We start from the raw sequence: 19,442 nt of genomic DNA, 5'->3' as shown, positions 1-19,442 counted from the left end.
ACACTAATGTAATGTTGGGCAGTCTACTTCCGTAGTGATACTGCCTCGGAAACCCAAGAGGGGTTGCTATGAGTCGGGTCCGACTCCAGGGCACATAACAACAACAATAATAATGTAATGTAAGTCATTGGTAAAAGACAGTATCAAATTAGACTTCCTTAGTAGTTACGACCAATTCATTATAAACAAATGCCAATCTCAAAAATCAAATTCCAGAATAAATGCAGTTAAAATCAAGTACAGACAAGAAAGTACAAGGAGCTCACTGGCTATGTTGTACGAAATGGACAAAGTAAAACTAACTTTATATACTATACGTCTACATAGATTAAAAAAATAAATAAATTCTATCATTCTTTTCTGTGTGTATGTTTAGACTTCTTGTACCAATAACAGAATACTCCAATTCAATAGGATAAGCTCCTTAGAAAAAGATTGAAAAAGTTTAATAATCAACTCTCAAATTTTATGCTTAGTTTTTCTACTTCTATCAGTTTATCGACATATTTAGCATAAGCAATATAATCTTTTCAGGTAACTGAGCACTGGGATTCTACAAAGATCTTGAAGAACCTTTGCAAGTTACATATATCCCATGTTGCTTTAGGTTTCCCATCTCATCTTTGCTTCAAATCCCTGAGCAAGTTTGTTTCTTTCTTTCTTTCCTTTTTTTTTTTTTTTTAAGCATCTGTGAATTTTCAGCATCCTTTTATGGCTTTTATAAAGTTGTGGCAGACAATAGTTTGGCAATTTTAACACCAACTTTGGAAGTAGCCAGCTGGTTGCTGAGTTCTTTGGACTTCTCAGTATTCCACTCTTCCACAGCCTGGTCTATGCTGTTTTCAAGACCTGACTTAACAATTGTTTCCTTTTTTTACAGGGGGATCAAGTCTATCATTGACTCCAAAATATTGAGTAAGCTCCTTCCACTGGGTTTCATTTGAGGATTGTTCACTATGAGATGCCTCTTTATTCTTCAATTATTTTTCCTGGAGTGTTCTCTTTTTTAACTCCTGAATCTTGAGGTTGAGGTTTTTGATTCAGAATATTTTTTATGAAATTCTTGAAATTTATTCCATATATGTAAGGAAATTCTGGAAGGGCACTGTTCATATGCATTTACATTTGCCTGTGTTTGTTTTTGGTCCATCTGTTGGTAAATCTGAGATTCCTGTTTTTCAAGTTATCTGATTTTCTCAAGTTTCCTATAAGTGAAGTCCAGAGTTTTCTTTTCTTTTTTCTCTATTTATGAATCTAGTTAAATTTTATTTTATTTTTAAAGTTTTATTGTGATTTGGGTGAGAGTTTACGGAGCAAATTAGTTTTCCACGTAGCAGTTCATACACATTTTATTTCATGACCTTGACTGCAATTCCCCACAATGTAGCAGATGTCTTTCATCTTCTGTTTTTCATCACTTTCATCTTCCCACATCCTCCCTATAGTTACCTCTTCTCTGTGTCCTTCTTTCCTATGTATTCCTGCCCCCTGAGTTCTCTCCCTGTGCAAATACTGCCCTTCTGTTCTCCCATGATTGATCATTCTATGGAGTGTATCTACCTGATGTAAATGTTCACCCTATATACCTGTCTACTGTTTGGCTGGAAGCCACCAGAGTGAGTTCCATTCCAGACCTGAACGGTAACTAGGGGCCATAGTCTCAGAGGTCTCACCACGCTCTATCAGACCAGAGTTTTCTGATGTGGCTCCAACTTCAGAAGTCAACTCACCATCCTTCAGGAACCCGACTCCCTGCAGCCATCTTACGACCAATGTGCTTGTGTTTTAAGAATAAGGATAGAAATTTTAAATTATTTAAAATAATACTTATTATTATTTCAACAGTAATTTATCAAGAAATTAGTAGATAAACAGAACTAAATCAGTTACTTTCAAGTCAATTCTGACTCATTAGAGTCGAACTGCTCCATGAGGCTTTCAAGGCTGTGACTGTCAGAAGCATATTTCCAGGCATTTCTTCAGAGGGGTCTTTAGGCAGATTTGAACAGGCAACTTCTTAGTTAGTATTTGAATGCTTAACTGGTTGTGCCACTCAGTGACTCATATGCCAGGTGTTACTGCTTTATGTTATTTAATCATCAAACAATGATTATCTCTGGGGTAAGTCCTACAGTTATCTTCATTTTATAGAATAAATTGAGATAAAAAGAACTTGCTTGATATCATATGAGTAGTAAGAAGCAAAGTCAGCTTTTAAACACAGGTTTGCTCTGACTCCTATGTCTGGGCTCTTAACAGCTGCATCACATAATATAACATAAGTGAACAATTTCTATCAAAATGTTTCTGATAAGGACCAGCAGTTTTCAAAGAACTATTTTTAATATTCTCAACAAGAGTTTATGAGCTAAATAATTTTTCTCTCCTTAAAATAATACTCTTTTAATCCCCCTCTTTCTCTCTCTCAAAAAACAAACAGAAAAACAGGCCCTGAGTTAAGTGCTTTCTAGAAATTATCTCACTTATTTTACATAAAAATTTTTGGAGCCTTAGAGAGGTTAAATAACGCCCAATCATACTGTCAGTGAGCTGCTGAGCTGAGTGTGAACCCAAGCTATGTGGGCCTGTAGCTGCTACAATATATCATTAACACTTGCCCATGTGATGAACTCATAATTAGGTCAGATATTCAACTCAGTGGGAGGTGGTGATCTATCATTAGGCATAATAGTCCATTTGGTTTCCAGGTTTTCAACAGGCCAAATCTAGATATTCAGTGGCCACTCAAATGTGAAATCTTACCTGATAAACTCTGTCTTCAGAGATCTGACAAATTCTTCTCACTTTTTTTTTTTTAAGCTTTTTTTAGAATATCAAATTTATTTCAAGAAACAGTTTTTATCATTACTGGTTAAATCAGTTGATCAGGCAAGATAGCCTTACACATGATGTAAAACTGGTGAAAAAAAATGATATATACACACAAATATATTAAGTGTTGTTCACCTCATATGCATGTGAGAGCTGGTCAATGAATAAGGATGACCGAAGAAAAGCTGATGCTTTTGAGTTGTGGTGTTGGCAAAGAATACTGAAAGTACCAAGGACTGCCAAAAGAACTAACAAATCTGCCCTGGACAAAGTGCAGCTGGATTGTTCCTTAGAAACAAGAATGGCCAGACTTTGTCTTATTTACTTTGGTCATGTGTCAGAAGGGACCATTCCCTGTAGAAGGATATTATGCTTGGTAAAGTGGAGAGTCAATGAAGAAGGAGAAGGGCTTCAGTGAGATGGGCTTTAATGACACTGAGGCTGCAACAATGGGCTCAGGTATAGCAAGGATTATAAGGCTGGCACAGGACCAGGTAGTGTTTTGTTCTGTTGTAGGGTCCCTGTGAGTTGGAGACGACTCGATGGCACCTAACAACAACAACAATATACTAAAGGCCAGCATTTACAAATACCTTGAAAGATTAGAATGTATATTCAAATGCAGGGTTTTTATAAACATGCCAAGATATTCTGTACACAAAAGACACATTTAGCCACCTGTGTCTGAGAATGTGACCTATAAAACGGATAGCAGTAAGAATATTGAACAAGAATTTAATCTGTAATTTCTAAAACTTGACCTGAGTAAAAAGTCATACAACTCAATTAAAAGTATTTTAATTGCTTATGTTCAGTGCAAACCAGAATATTTAAATTCACAATGTAGTTTTCATCAATCATGGGGTATTTTTGTATCATTTATATGAATACTATTAGTTTATTAACAAATATGACTTTCAGAATACAGATGTAGATCATTTTCTGGTTTTTATTAAATACTAGGTGGGCTGTTTGTGGAAGTGGTAAATCGTTCAGTGGGTTATTTGCTATTATTCCTTTTCTTCCATTTCTTGTTGGCAAATTATATCTTGTGCTGCTTGCTGTATATTGTCCAGTTTTTATAGAGTCAGAGATTTCAAGGGTGAAAGTGTGGGCTTACAGAGCACTACTGTGGCTGTATCTTCTACAGTCAGCTGCCCCTGTCTCATGTACTGTTTTGGAAGATCTTCCCAGAACACTGACTTCATTTCTACCGTATCTTAATTATTGAATGCAGTGTTTTTTGTTTTTTTTTTCCTTAAAGTTCTCCTGTTTTTTTTTTGTTTTTTTTTTTCTCACAGCTTTAGACATCCAACCTGGTATTACCAAGATGACTGACAGCTCTTGACACAAACCTTACTTCGCAACAGGGGTTGAGAATGGGAGCCCCCTCTGAAATCATGTCTCTTAAATCTTCTTTTTAAAAATTGCATGGCTAGACTGCTACAATTCACTAAAACCTGCTTCCAGTTTAATGTAGTCATGTAAATTAATTGTCAAGGTAGTCATTCAATTTTCTCCCCACCTATGGTTTTCAAGTTGCTAAAGCAAGCTCCAACAATCAAGGACCAATGGTATTGATGGAAGAAATCCAAGCTGCACTGAAGGAATTGGTGAGAAACAAGGCTCCAGGAACTGATGGAATACTCATTTAGATGTTTCAACAAATGGATGCAGTGGTAGAGGTGCTAGCTCGTCTATGCCAAAAAATTCGGAAGAGAGCACCTGGCGAAGTGGAAAAATCCACATTTGTGCTCATTACAAAGAAAGGCGTTCTAACAGAATGTGGAAATTATAAACAAATATATTATTAATATTACATGCAAGTAAAATTTTGCTGAAGATAATTAAAAAATGGATACAGCAATATATTGATATGGAGCTGCCAAAAATTCAAGCTGGATTCAGAAGAGGGTGTGAAAAAAAGGATATCATTTGTGATGTCAGATGGATCTTAGCTGAAAGCAAAGAATACCAGAAAGATGTTTACCGGTATTTTATTGACCATGCAAAGGCATTTGATTGTGTGGATCATAACACATTATGGATAACATTGTGAAGAATGAGAATGCCGAATCACTTAATTGTGCTCATGAGGAACCTGCACAAAGACTAAGAGGTAGTGTTTCAAACAAAACAAGGTGACACCGAATGGTTTAAAATCAGGAAGGGAGTGCATCAGGGTTGTATCCTCTCACTATATTTATTCATCTGTATGCTGAGCAAATAATCTGTGAAGTCGGACTATATGAAGAAGAAAGTGGCATCATTTTTGGAGGAAGACTCATTAACCTATGATGTGCAGATGACACAACTTTGCTTGCTGAAAGTGAAGCTGACATGAAGCACTTACTGAAGAAGATCAAAGATTAGTTTACAGTATGGATTAAACCTCAACATAAAGAAAACAAAATTCCTTACAAATGGACCAATAAACAACATCATGTTAAATGGAGAAAAGATTGAAGTTGTCAGAGATTTCATTTTACTTGGATCCACAATCCATACCCATGGAAGCAGTGGTCAAGAAATCAGACATTGTGTTGCACTTGGAAAATCTGCTGCAAAAAGACCTTTTTAAAGTGTTAAAGAGCAAAGAAGTCACTTTGAAGACTAAGGTGAGCCTGATACAAGCCATGATATTTTCAATAGCTTCATATGCACATGAAAACTGTACAATGAATAAGGGAAACTGAAGGAGAATTGATGCAATTGAATCGTGGTGTTGATGAATACTCAAAACACCATGAACTCTCAGAAGAATGAACAAATCTGTCTTGGGAGAAGTACAGCTGGAATGCTCCTTAGAAGGGAGAATGGCCAGACTTCGTCTCATGTACTGTCATATTCTCAGAAGGGATCATTCTCTGGAGAAGGATGTCATGTTTGGTAAAGAGCACAGTCAGTGAATAAGGGGAAGATCCTTGATGATATGAATAACACAATGGCTGAGACAATGGGCTCAAGCATAGCAAATATTGTAAGGATGGAACAGGACTGGGCAATGTTTCATTCTGTTGTACATAGAAATCTCTAAACAAACAAACAACTCACTGCTGTCAAGTCATTTCTGACTCATAACAACCCCTCCTTGGGTTTCCAAGGTGGTATCTCTATGGAAGTAGATTTCCCAATCTTCCTTCCAAGAACTACCAGCCTTCTGTGACCCAAATGGATGGCACCTAAGAACAACAACAAAGCAAGCTTTGCATATGAGCTTAGTTCAACAGGCAGACAAATTGGAAGGAATACAGATTTATATTTTAATTTAATATTTGTTAGGTTTTTTATTTACAATTCTTCTTTGTAATTTGTTCTTATTGTTAGTTCATCTAAAGTTTGATTTGGCATTCACAAAACAGCTCCATTTGGGACAAATCATAGCTGATACTTAGGTATACAAGAAGAGGAAACAATCCTGGCTCTCTTTCTTGGAAATAAAAATCAAGCAATGGTAAAAGTTCTCCACTAGTTTAGAGTTAGTGAGGTTTATGAATAATTAAGTGTAGAGAATGAGAGTGTCTCTTTGAAATGTAGCAGTGCCGTTAATAAAAACTCTTCCCAATTTCATGACTTCTCAAAATATCCGATCCATTCTTCTCTCCTGAATATAGCATACATTCATTTTTGCTCACTTAAATAGTCATTTATCTTCCATTCATAATTTTTTAAATACTATTTAATATCCTGCAATTTCATGAGTCCTAAGAGCTAGAGTGAAACTATATTAAAAAAGACGAAATTTCAGCATTCTCCTGTGTCTGTAAAAGAGAAATAGAGTGTTGTTGTATGAGTCCCCTGCTTGATTTTGCTTCCACATAACTTATTCTTGCCACCAAGAACATTTTTTAAAAAAATTATTATTGCTGTTGCTCCAAATTCATCTCCAGACATTTTTGCAAATTGTGTAGGTTACAATTTCTACAGCTTAAAGCCTCTAGAATTGTGAAAGCCAATCCATTATTTGAAGGAGTTGAAAAAGGAATGTATTGAAAAAGTGCATATTTTTTGCAAAATATTCTAAATAAGATCAGTTTTGTTTGTTTTTATCAATATTTACCATGTAACCCTTTCAACTTTGCAGAGAAAATAATAAAAATCTGCATTTCACTGCATTCCATGCATTTAACTCTAACCAAGTATCTCACAAAGGTAAGTCACTGACCAGCAAGAAAAGTAGATAAAAGGCTGGGATGAAGGCAGTAAACACTTTATCTAGATGCCTATGTTAAGTAACAAATCCAGAAATGAATACAACCCAATAGCTCCCTCAGGCAACTTACTCACTGTGGTAGTTAAGGTTATGTTTCAACTTGGTTGGGCCTTCATTGTGAGTGGCTTGGCAGCTGGATGTAGTTATCCCCCATGATAAGATTGTAATCATCTCCACAGTGGAATCTGCTGGGAGACATTAATCAGTGGAAAAGGAGCTGCCTTTCGGGTGTGGCCTGCTTCCAGCACGTAAGGAGAAACTTTGGAAAAGGGCTCTAGCATTTGACACATTTGAATCCTGCATTTGGCCGATTCTTCATAACCAGTGGCTTTTATAACAAGACTTCATAACCAGTGTTTTCTACCAATCTTGGGATTGTGTCATTTCACCTGCTAACCTTGGGTTTATCAGCCTCAGCCGAGTAGCTGTCTGAGTTAGGAGACATCTCTAGCTACAGTGGGCCTGGAATAAGAGGCAAAGCTGAAGCTGAAGGTTGAGGGGACTTTACACAGCCCCTAGAGTTGGCACTTTGAATTTGGACTTCTAGCCTTCTAAACTATAAGGGAATAAATTCCTGTTTGTTAAAACCATCCGCTTGTGGTATTTCTGTTATAGCTACACTAGAGAATCAAGACACTCATAGTCAGCCCAAATCCACCCAATCACTTGAGAAAAATTCTCCTTTATTATGAAAAATTTAGTACACCCATCATTGATCAAATGAATGTTATCAACTTGGTGTATGCTAAAGGTATTTTATTCTATGTTCTCTCTTTTTAAAGATCTTTTTCAAATAAAGAATACAGAAAATTACAAAGTACAAAATAATAGCTTTCAAAAATACAGCCTAATCAAAAGTGAAAATCATGGCATTATTTATCTTCTTAAAACTCATAACGGTTTTTTTTTTCAGGTTTTTGTGTTGATTTTTAGTGTTTAAAAATTTTGAACTCTTCACTTCAAGATTTCTATTTCTTTTTTTTCTCTCTCTCTCTCACTGTATTTATTTGAGGTGACATTCTTCTAACATGAAGAGAGATCTATTTCTTAACAGATTTCTTCATTCTCTTCATTATATGCCCTGTTGAGTGAGTTAAATTCCAAAGATGAATGTCATTCAAAGCTATTGTTGATTCTTTGAAATAATTTACTTAAAATATTTATGAAGATAAGCATTCCACAAGACATGTGCATTGCATTAACAGACACTCTCTTACAGAACAAAATGTTACAAGTTACTGTGTCTTATTTTAGACTCCTAGATGGAATTCAGCATCTTCCATAGAGTTGTATGGAACTACAGCTTCAGCTGTAGGTTTTATCGTAACTGATGCTATGTGCCAAGTACTGTCTTTCCTGTTGATAGATGGACTATACTTTGTCTTTCTAATGACCACTTGATAACAAAGGATATTAAGTCATAAGCACAGACTTCTTACACTGGGTAGAGCTTTCTAAGCCTTCTAAAAATAAAGACTAGTCTAGCTGGGGTAGCATCATGTTTTTAGTGTCCTCAGTTTGTTTCATTTTGCAACTCAGCTATAAATACTGCCACTTTGTCTCTGTTTCAAAACTGTATCTATCTTTCAGTACCAAAATGAGGAATATGTCCTTCACAATGTAACTACTTTATGGAAGGGGAAAAAGAAATTCTTTCTTATTTTAGCATTACCAGCAAATTTAGTTTTTAGTTTATATAGTTATGTTACGCATGAATATAAGCTGTTTGATGCTTTGGATTTTTTTGTTTGGGTGAGGGTGGGTAGGGGAGCAGTGGAAGTACATGTAGCTTAATCTCTTGGACAGGAATACTATTCTGTTGCATAATGAATGCTGGAGGAGCTTCATTTTACAGATAGTGAGTAAAATTTAACTAAAAAAGTTCATAATCTTCTCGTTAAATTAAACCATGATTGTTTATGTTTGTCTTCAGCCATATCCTAATGGGTATCAGCCATCCATCCATTGCCATCAAGTCAATTCCAACCATAAAGGCCCTATAAGACAGAGTAGAACCTCCTCATAGAGTTTACGATGCTATAAATATTTACCAAAGCAGACTATCACATCTTTCTCCCACAGAGTAGCTGGTGGGTTTGAATCACTGACCTTTAGCTGAGAGGTTTAATTACTATGCCACGAAGGTGCTTTTTCAGCCTTATAATTATAAGATTTGATTTCAGGAGGTATCTTCTTTATCCAAATTTCTTCTTCCCTACAACTCGGCTCAGGGGATGCCTGAAATCCCATACTTCCTTTGTCTGTTCTGTGCATTCCTTTGTCTCTGTTAAAATGTTGATAACTTCCGATCGGTTGACACATTGTCTTATCAGGCAACTGATACACTGAGGAGACTTCTGCTAGGAGTCTGAATACCTGAATTAATTGATCACCAGGCCTATCTTCTGAGGTGCCTCGGATGGGTTCATACTACCAACATTTTGACTAGTATTCGAGCATTCAACTGTTTGTGCCTCCTGGAAGTCCTATCACTATGTTGTTGTTGTTGTTGTGCAATAGAGTCATTTTTTTACTCTAGTGACCCCATGTGACAGAGTAGAACTGTCCCATTGTGTTTCCTAGATTGCAGTCTTTACCAAAGTAGATTACCAAGTCTTTCTCCCCTGGAGTTGCTGAGTGGGTTAAAGCTGCCAACTTTTCAGTTCATGGTTGAGAACATAACCATTGTACCACCAGGGCTCCTTATCACTATGATAGTCTCAAAGAGTCCCCCAATGATATCCATGTCCTGGTATTTACATTCACATGTAGTTTTTTCCTGAACTGTACTATGGTTGGGTGACTGTGTGAGCAATGTCACTGTGATGGGATGTTACTTCTGAGATTAGTTTATGAAACAAGGCAGCTTCTGTCTTGGTCGCTCTTGTACAAGTTTCCTTGGAGCTTTGCTCTGGGGGAAGCCATTGTCATGTTGTGAGTTGCCTTATAGAAAGGTCCATATGGTAAGGAAATGAAACCTCTTGCCAACAGTCAAATGAGTGAGCTTGGAAGCGGATCCTCTAGCCCAGCCAACTCTGCAGATGACTGAAGCCCCACAACATCTTGACTGCAGCTTTATGAGAGACCTTGAATCAGAATCACCCAACTAAGACACTCTCCGATTCCTGTCCTTCAAAAACTGTGTGAGATAATAAATGTCTATTATGTTAAGCTGTTAAATTACAGGGCTTCAAGCCAGTTCTTTCCAGTTTACACATGGGCTAATGCAGTGAAATCAGAACAGACTTGAATTTGTAAACTCTGGGTATATTGGAACTATAACCAGAATATGAAAAATTATTAATTGAAGCACTGGAATGGGAGCTTGGAAGAGGTGTAGGGAGCCCTTTCAGGAGCCTGATGCAGGAGACTGGATTACTGCCAAGACAGCGTAGAGTAGTACATAATCAAAGTGGCACAGTTGGTCTCCATCTTTGAGCCAGGCACAGCTATTTCCAACTCTGCTGATCAAGAGATTTGGTTGCTATGCAATGTGCACCCTGCCCTTGTTTTCTAATAAAGAGTTTCAGTTTTTGTCAAGGTGTCAACTTGTAATTTTTCCTGTTCTAGTTATTGTTTTGGTACACCCTCATTTTGCCAATTTGGTTCAGCTCTAGTTTTGCTTCATCAGCCTTGACTAACCAGGAAGAACTGGTTCACTGATAAATTATGGAGCAATTTACACAGTTATGGATAACTAACCCAATTACCAACAGCACTATTCCTACTGATCAATAGATTGAATTCATAATTTAGTAAAAATTACTGCCAAATAAAAATGTATACATTAGGTATGGTAAATGCAAATGCTTACAAAGGTCAGCCAGGTGGGGACCAGGGTGAACTGAGGACTATTTGCTAGGTCAAAGGATGGAAACAGCTACAGCCAACTGTTGCCATGGGAAAATTGGTAGACATAGGTTGATCTACTCCCAAACATCTATTACATTCATAGAGTTAGTTCAAGCTAATCACAGAATGGAGTCTCTGGGCTATGCAAAGGTTAATGTGTTCAGCTGCTAGATGAAAGGTTGGAAGTTCTAGTCCCTCCAGAGGCACCTTAGTAGAATGACTGGTGATCTATTTCCCAAGATTTCAGCCATTGAAAGCACTGTGGAGCACAGTTTTACTCTGACACACAAGAGGTTGCTATGAGTCAGAATTGACCCAACAGCAACTGGTTGGTTAATTGGTAATCATAGTAGTCTATGTCCTGTGCCAGGGAATGTTTCAGAGCAAGCATGTGAACCAATTCAGAGCAATGAGATATAGAAGGAAATTTCTTGGGGTGGGGAAGGGGGTTCTTCTGGGAAAGTGTTTTTGCTCCTAAAAGAGGTACAAAAGAACAATTCTCATTTCTTCTTCTGAGCAGAACCATATGTAGATGTAATACCTTGTCTTGTGCTAGAAGTCTGAGGATGAAGCCAACACTGAATGGCTAAGCTGAGAGAGACAGAGTCTGGGACTTCAACAGTATGGTTCATCCTAGATGCACTCAGAAGCCTACCTACATAAAATAACACCTATGGCAAGCACTGAAATTGTGCCCCTGTCCAAACATCTGACATAGGCTTTTTAGATAACTTTACCATGATATTAGCTCAAAAATAAAGTCATGCTCATTAATCTTTTACTTAACATTTTATGGCACTACATGAAAATTGCAAAAGCATCTTCCTTGCTTTCAATGATGACAATTGGTTTATGATATGCTCATAGTCATTTTTTTTCAGTTTTTTCTCTTTCTTCACTCAGCAGAGAAAGGTCACACAGTCTGCCTCAACCAATGGAGCCTCTCAAATATGAAAGTATTAGTTTTAACTTGCTGAATGATCTCTCATAGTTGGTGAAGGAAACTGTGATGTTTAATAGAGGCTGCTCAGTGGCATCCTGCCCCTTAAAGTGGTACCCAGGGCAAATGCCAGGGATGGGTTACACAATGAGCAAGGTAAGCATGTGCTTAGGGCATCAATAAAATAGGGGCACCAGTTGTCCAAAGCAAAGATCCATAGATGCCAAGCAGACAGGACACAAAGAAAAGTGAGAGCTGCAGTAAAAGGAACTGGCAGGGCCCTAAATGAAATTGATACTTTTTATAAATTTTGTATACAATAACAATTATATTTTCCTTTTCATTTCAGACTGATTAATTATAACCTCAGGGAGCTCTGGTGGCATAGTCGTAGTCGTCAAAGCATTCTGCGGCTAACCAAGAGGGTCAGCAGTTTGAACACACCAGCCACTCCATGGGAGAAAAATGATGCACTCTTCTGTAAAGCCTTGGAAACCCTATAGAGCAGTTTTACTCTGTCTTATTAAAAACTTGCGATATGCAGACAGTGTGACCTTGTTTGCTGGAAGTGAAGATGACTTGAAGCACTTACTGATGAAGATTAAAGAAGATGCAGTATGGATTGCATCTCAATATAAAGAAAATGAAAATCTTCACAACTGGACCAATAAGTAGACTGAAGATAAATGGAGAAAAGATTGAAGTTGTCAAAGATTTCATATTACTTCCACAATCAACACCAATTGAAGCAGCAGTCAAGAAATCAGATTGCACTGGGCAGATCTCCTGCAAAGGACTTCTTTAAAGTGTTGAAGAGTAAAGATGTTTCTTTGAAGACTAAGGTGCCCCTAACCCAAGACATGGTATTTCCAATAGCCTCATATGCATATGAAAGCTGGACAGTGAATAAGGAAACTGAAGGAGAGTTGATGCTTTTTAGTTGTAGTGTTGGCAAAGAGTACTGAAAGTACCATGGGCTGCCAGAAGAAAAAAATAAATCTATCCTGGAAGAAGTACAGCCGGAATGCTCCTTGGAAGTGAGAACGGCCTGACTTTGTTTCACCTACTTTGGTCATGTTGTTAGAAGGGACCATTCCCTGGAGAGGGATATCATGGTTAGTAAAGGGGAGCATCAGAGAAAAAGGGGAAAACCCTCAGTGGGATGGATTGACACAGTGGCTGGCTGCAAGGATGGGCTCAGGTATAGGGAGGATTACCAGGCTGGCACAGGACAAGACAGCTGTTATACGTAGGGTCACTATGAGTTGGAGCCTGCTTCACGGCACCTAACAACAACAAAGTTGGGTTGCTATGTGTCAGAATTGACTTGATGGCAGTGGAAGTTGGGATATAAGTTTCTCTCTCATTAACCACATAAGAACACACCAAAAAAAAAAAAAAACCTCACTTCCGGGAGTCAACTCCAACTCATAGTGACCCCTCCTTGGGTTTCGGAGGTGAAATCTCTATGGAAGTAGATTGCTCAGCCTTACTTCCAAGGAATGGCTGGTGGGTTTGAACTGCCAGCCTTCTGGTTAGCAGCCAAATACCTTAGGCATTATGCCACCAGAGCGCCTAAGAACACACCAGTGGCAGTATAATCACCTAACTGGTGATGTATCTGGTTCTGGACAAAGTGAACCAAAACACATCTTCATATTGAATTTGTATCAGGCTCTTTGCAATCGCTCTCACCCTCGACAGGTATTAGCAGTAGTTCAATGAACATGAAGACATAGCATCAAAGGACAGAAAATGAATGTGCAAGTTTTAAGTATTATTTCAAGACAAAAAAACACTTGGAAAGATCTACAAAGGGCCCACCAACAAGCATCATATAACAAATGAATGAAAGTACTTTATTTGTAAGTACTATTTCTTTTGATCATCTCAGACTTGAAGAACAAAATTAAGTGTTCCAAATAAATTTTTTGACTTACTAATGGGAGCTCTGGGAGCTCTGGTAGCATAGTGGCTAAGACACTTGCCTGCTAACCAGAAGACTGGCGGTTCAAATCCACCAGCCACTCCTCGGAAGGAAGGTTGGGCAATCCTACTTCCATAGTGATACTGCCTCGGAAACCCAAGGAGGGGTCGCTATGAGTCGGGGCCGACTTGACGGCACATAACAACAACAACAACAACAATGGGAGCTCTGGTAGCATAGTGCCTAAGGCACTTGACTGCTAGCCAGGGGTTGGCGGTTCAAACCCACCAGCTACTCCTCGCAAAGAAGATGGGGCAATCTACTTCTGTAGTGATACTGCCTTGGAAACCCAAGGAGGGGGTCTCTATGAGTTGGGTCCGACTTGACCGCACATAATAACAACAACAATTTTCAAATATAAATTTTTATGTTAATATCCAAATTCTAATGTAAATTTTATTTTATAAATTATACTTATTTTATAAATTGTATCTATTGTCAATTATTCAAATTTGTTTGCTGCAATAGAACTAAACTTTAGAAGTGACATAATTTTATATCCTGGTGAAATGAAATGGCAACAATTAAGTAGAGCACAAAAACAAAAGGTCACAGAAGATAAAAAGGAAAGGATTATTGAATCTCTAAAGACAATTCCAAAATTAACTTTCTTTTTAAAATGTAATGAAGTAGAAGACACTATTCTATTGAATGTGCAAGTTTAACGGGTGCAATTCGTTTTACTAGTGCCACTAGTGCTGAAATTGCTAATAGCAATATGAATACAACAGAGTTTGTTCCAAATTCTGCATCCATTCCTTGCTGTAGAAAAGAAAAAAATTAATAATGAGGTAGGAAGTGAAACTATTTTAGAATTTGAAATTGTTGCATTTGCAGATCCCATAAATAACAAAGATCTAGCTTTGTGGAATAAGTTTTCTTCTAATGATATAAATTGCTGGGTCAAAGAGGGCCAAGTGATTGTTAATGTCACAGTGGACCACTTGAAAATTTATGTAGCTGGAATATATTTCTAGGGTGCAAAGCTAATAGCGAAAATTTTAAGAGAGTGTGGCTACTGTATTCTCTGTCGATTAGCTCTGTATATTGTTTTATTTGCAAACTATTCAGTGTTAAATCATTTAATTTTTTATTTGCTTTGGATGAACTTAGCTATTAGAGCAACACAAATATAACTGATAAACATGAAAACAGTTTAATTCACAGAGATTATATGCTGTCATATTTAACCTGGTGACATAGTTTCAGCTAAACCCGTGAACTGGAAACACAAGTTAATGAAGAATGTTGGTACTGGAAAGCAATTTTGAAATGTGTTGTTGTAGTCATTATAAGTATTCCTGAACATAGACTATCTTTTTGAGGAGGAAATAAAGTGTTTGAGTCCTCACAAAATGGAAATTTTTAATGTTTACTTGAACTTGTTGCTCAGTTTGATCCATTTTTAGCAGATCATATCTCAAAATATAGTAACATAGGAAAGGGCAATCTATCATAGATATCTAAAACAACGTGTGAAGAATTCATAAACTTAGTAAGTGATAAATTTGATTAACTATTTTCAATGAAATGAGAATATTTTGATATTTCAGCTTGTCTGTAGATTCCACTCCTTATATTTCTCATACAGATCAGCTAAGTATTGTTTTAAGATATGTATCTCCAACAGATGGAAATAAAACCTGTCAAGCAATTTATCACATTTACTAGCTTAAAAAGTCACAAGATATTCATTCTTCATATGAAGTTTGTAAAACTGATTTTTCTAAGTGCAGGCAAGTCTTATGACAATGCTACCAATATGTCAAGCATGCAACAGAAAATTTTAGAATATGATGAAAATGCCATTTTCACACCATGAACTATGTATTCACTTAATCTTTTAAGACGTAAGCGGTAGACTTGTTCGGAAGCAGTTGATTATTCCCCCTACTGTTCAGTTACTCAGGAGCTCTGGTGGCAGAGCGCCTAAGGTATTTGACTGCTAACCAGAAGGCTGGCGGTTCAAACCCATCAGCCACTCCTCAGAAGAAAGACTAGGCAATCTACTTCTGTAGAGCTACCACCTCAGAAACCCAAGAAGGGGTCACTATGAGTTGGAACCGACTTGAAAGCGGTTTGGTTTTTTTTTGGGGGGGGGGTTTGGGTCAGTTACTCTACATATATTTTGCTGCCTCTATTCACTAGTGGGCAGTTCTTAAAATGTATTTAGGCAATGAGTATTAAAAGGTCTTTCTAATGCACATTGGAAAGTCCATGCTGTAGCAACAAGTGCAATCTGGAATAATACACTCAGATTCTAGATGCCTTAGAAAATATTACTGAAGACAAGATAAAAAGGAGATACTAAAAGAGAAGTTGAAAACATTGCCAACAACATGCAAACACTGTTGTTGTTGTTGTTGTTATACGCTGTCGAGTCGGACCCGACTCATAGCGACCCCTCCTTGGGTTTCCCAGGCAGTATCACTAGGGAAGTAGATTGCCCCATCTTCCTTCCAAGGAGTGGCTGGTGGGTTTGAACCACCAGCCTTCTGGTTAGCAGTCAAGTGCCTTAGCCACTATGCTACCAGAGCTCCCATGCAAACACTAGAGTATGTATTTATGTTGATTATGTGGAATGATACACTGTAACATTTTCATTAGAAAAGTCAAGCATTCTGAGATTCATAAGTAAATTTAAGGACATACACAGATCTCTACCAGTCATTAACAGGGTATTTATATAATTTAAGGGAGCTCTGGTAGTGTTGTGGTTATAGCATTTGGCTGCTAACCAAAAGCTTGGCAGTTTGAACCCATCAGCCACTCCATGGGAGAAAGATGAGGCAGTTTGTGTCCATAAAGAATTACAGCCTTGAAAACCCTAGGGAGGGTTGCTATGAGTAGGAAGAAACTTCATGGCAGTGTTTTTTTGTGTTTTTTTTACATAATTTAAGAGATAATTTTGGAAATGCCACAAAACAAATACTGCTGAGTACTGATTATCAAGCAGTTCACTATCACAGAAGCATTTAAAACAAGTAAATGAAGAAGGCCTCCAAAAGTTTCACTGAGTGCCAGAGATCAGTTTTGCATAACCACGTACTACACAATCATTGACGTATTTGAATCTTTCGTGAAAAGAAGGACAAAGTGTTTGAAGTTCTTTCAAATAGATTTTCCTTCTTAATGTGAATATACCTGATGAAGAATGGTTGAAGGTTTATCCCAATGGGCAGGCTTATCCCAATGAATTAAATAAAAACCTTTATGGAGAAATATGACAATTTTGGCATGAGAACTAAGTTTACAGATTTGGAAAGAACAAATTTTGCTCAGGTAGGCATGTATGATTCCATAATAAAATATAAAATACAATGCATATTTCCTATTGTTGAAATTGCTTTACTCATGTGGTAGTTAAGATTGTATGTCAACTTGGTTGGGCCTGGTTGAGTGGCTGGGCAGCTGGTGGTAGTTATTCCCCATGATAAAACTGGCAATCAACTCCATGGTGGGATCTACCACAAGCAGCTTTAGGGATGTGGTCTGCTTCCTGTACATAAGCAGCAGCTTTGGGAATGGTCTCTAATTTTATGGCACACTGGAACCCTGTATGTAGCCAAGTCATGGTTTAGCAGCCTACAACGCTCTGCTGATCTTGGGACTTTCAATGCACTTGAAGTAGTGGCCTGCTGTATTGTTTGCTAACATTGGGACTGTACATTTTTACTTGTCAACCTTAGGTTTGTCAGCCTCAGCAGCCAGCAGCTGTCTGAGTGAAGAAAATCATCCAGCTTCAGTGGGCTGGGAGGAGGAGGCAAAGCGGAAACATGGTTGAGGGGCTTTCACACAGCACCTAGAGGCTAGCACGTTGAATTTGGATTTAAAGCCTCCAAAACTGTAAGAGAATAAACTCTTGTTTATCAAAGTCATCCCATTTGTGGTATATTCCTGTTAGAGCAGCACTAGGTAACCAAACAACTCATATTCCTAATTTTAATGATCACAAACTGCACTATAGAATGCTCATTTTCATCCCTAAAAACACTCAAAAACCCTCAGTGCACAACTATGATTTAATAAAGACTCAATTCATTATCCTTACTTCGTATGGAAATAAATATTGCTCAGCAGCTTAATTTTGACAACATCACTGAAGAATTTGTAACAGCAAAGAATAGAAAGAAATGTTTTTACTTGTACCATGTTAAAGATCTAAAAATAAAATATAGTAATTCACTATAATATGTTGTCTGATCATTAAATTTTCTTTTATGGCATCTTTTCTTTTGTTCATTTATAATTAAAGCACATTACAAAACATGCATCCGAATTGAATTATGAACTGTGGTGAATTATGCAACATTGGTGAAAGCAAATTTTTTTTGTTGTAGGAGATCAATAGAATTTTTACATTGACTGTTGAAACAGCTAAGTTTGCTGACACATTTTCTTTGTTGTAGAATATGTGGAATACTCTTTTTGTGGAAATGTGGTATATAGGAAAAATCTTATTACTCCATGTCTGAAAACTTCATAATCCAGTTCATCTCATTCCACTAAAATGGCATACTATACTTTTGTGTTCAATTGTTAATCTTATATTGTTGTTGTTGTTGTTATGTGTTGTTGAGTTGGACCCGACTCATAGTGACCCCTCCTTGGGTTTCTGAGGCAGTATCACTACAGTCGTATTTAAAAAGAAGTTACACCATGGATAGGTAACACACACACACACATCCCCATATATACAGTTGATCTTTGAACAGTGCAGGTGTTAAGGCACCAACCCCCTTGCAGGTGAAAATCTGTGTATAATTTTTGACACCCCAAAAACTTAGCTACTATTACCCTACTGTTGACCAGAAGCCTTATAGATAATATAAGCAGTTAATTAACACAGTTCTTGCCATATAGCTATTAGGATTTCACATGAAGACACACACATACAAAACAGATTAAGTTTATTACTTGTACAACATGATGATTATTAACTATTTATTAAATGGTAAAGGTTTTCATCTTTGCCTTCCAGTTGAGTAGGCTGAGGAGGAAGAGGAAGAGGAAGGGTTGGTCATGCTGTCTCAGGGGTGGCAGAGGTAGAAGAGGTGCAGGAGGTGGAAGAGGAGGCAGGAGAGGCAGGCACACTTGGTGTAACTCTATGGAAATATATTGTAATTTCTGACTTTTTGCTTTTTTCATTTCTTTAAAAATGTTTCTATACCCCTCTTCCCCCATTTGTTTTAGTATCAGTGCCCATATCATAGAAGGTCCCGTGTCATAAAAGAACTCAAAAGCAGTCTTGAAAAATCAGAACCCTTCTGCTAGATTGTCTAATGCCAGTTTGTTTTCCAGCACTGCTTCATCTATGTCTTCTTCCTCGTCATCTGGCACTGGGTTGGAAGCACTAATCTCTATCAAGTCATCTTCTGTTAATTCCTCTGGTGTGGTGTCTAGTAGCTGTTGAGTTTTTCCAAGATCTATATCTTTTTCTTTTTTTCTTCATTCTTCTTTGCTCTGGACGAGAAGAGACCCATCAGTGCATCTAGATGGCAGCTTGCTAGCTTTTCAGATCCCAGCCGCTACTTGCCAAATAGGAGGGGGAACAATGTTTTATATAGTATGTTATGCCAATTGAGCTTGATGTCCCCTGTGACTATGGTCCCAAGCCC

The 19,442-nt window shown here is 37.5% G+C and overlaps 1 pseudogene; it reads right to left on the bottom strand.

Annotated features, from left to right (window-relative positions):
- Positions 1 to 582: 582 nt before the first annotated feature.
- The window catches only part of LOC103206860, a 58,950-nt pseudogene continuing 40,090 nt past the window's right edge, over positions 583 to 19,442 (bottom strand).

This window comes from Orycteropus afer, unplaced genomic scaffold (genome assembly GCF_000298275.1).
Source record: "Orycteropus afer afer isolate SDZICR_OR568_19922 unplaced genomic scaffold, OryAfe1.0 scaffold00332, whole genome shotgun sequence".
Taxonomy (NCBI): domain Eukaryota; kingdom Metazoa; phylum Chordata; class Mammalia; order Tubulidentata; family Orycteropodidae; genus Orycteropus; species Orycteropus afer.
Note: the sequence above shows the minus strand (reverse complement) of the source record. Positions and strands in the feature narration are given on the sequence as shown.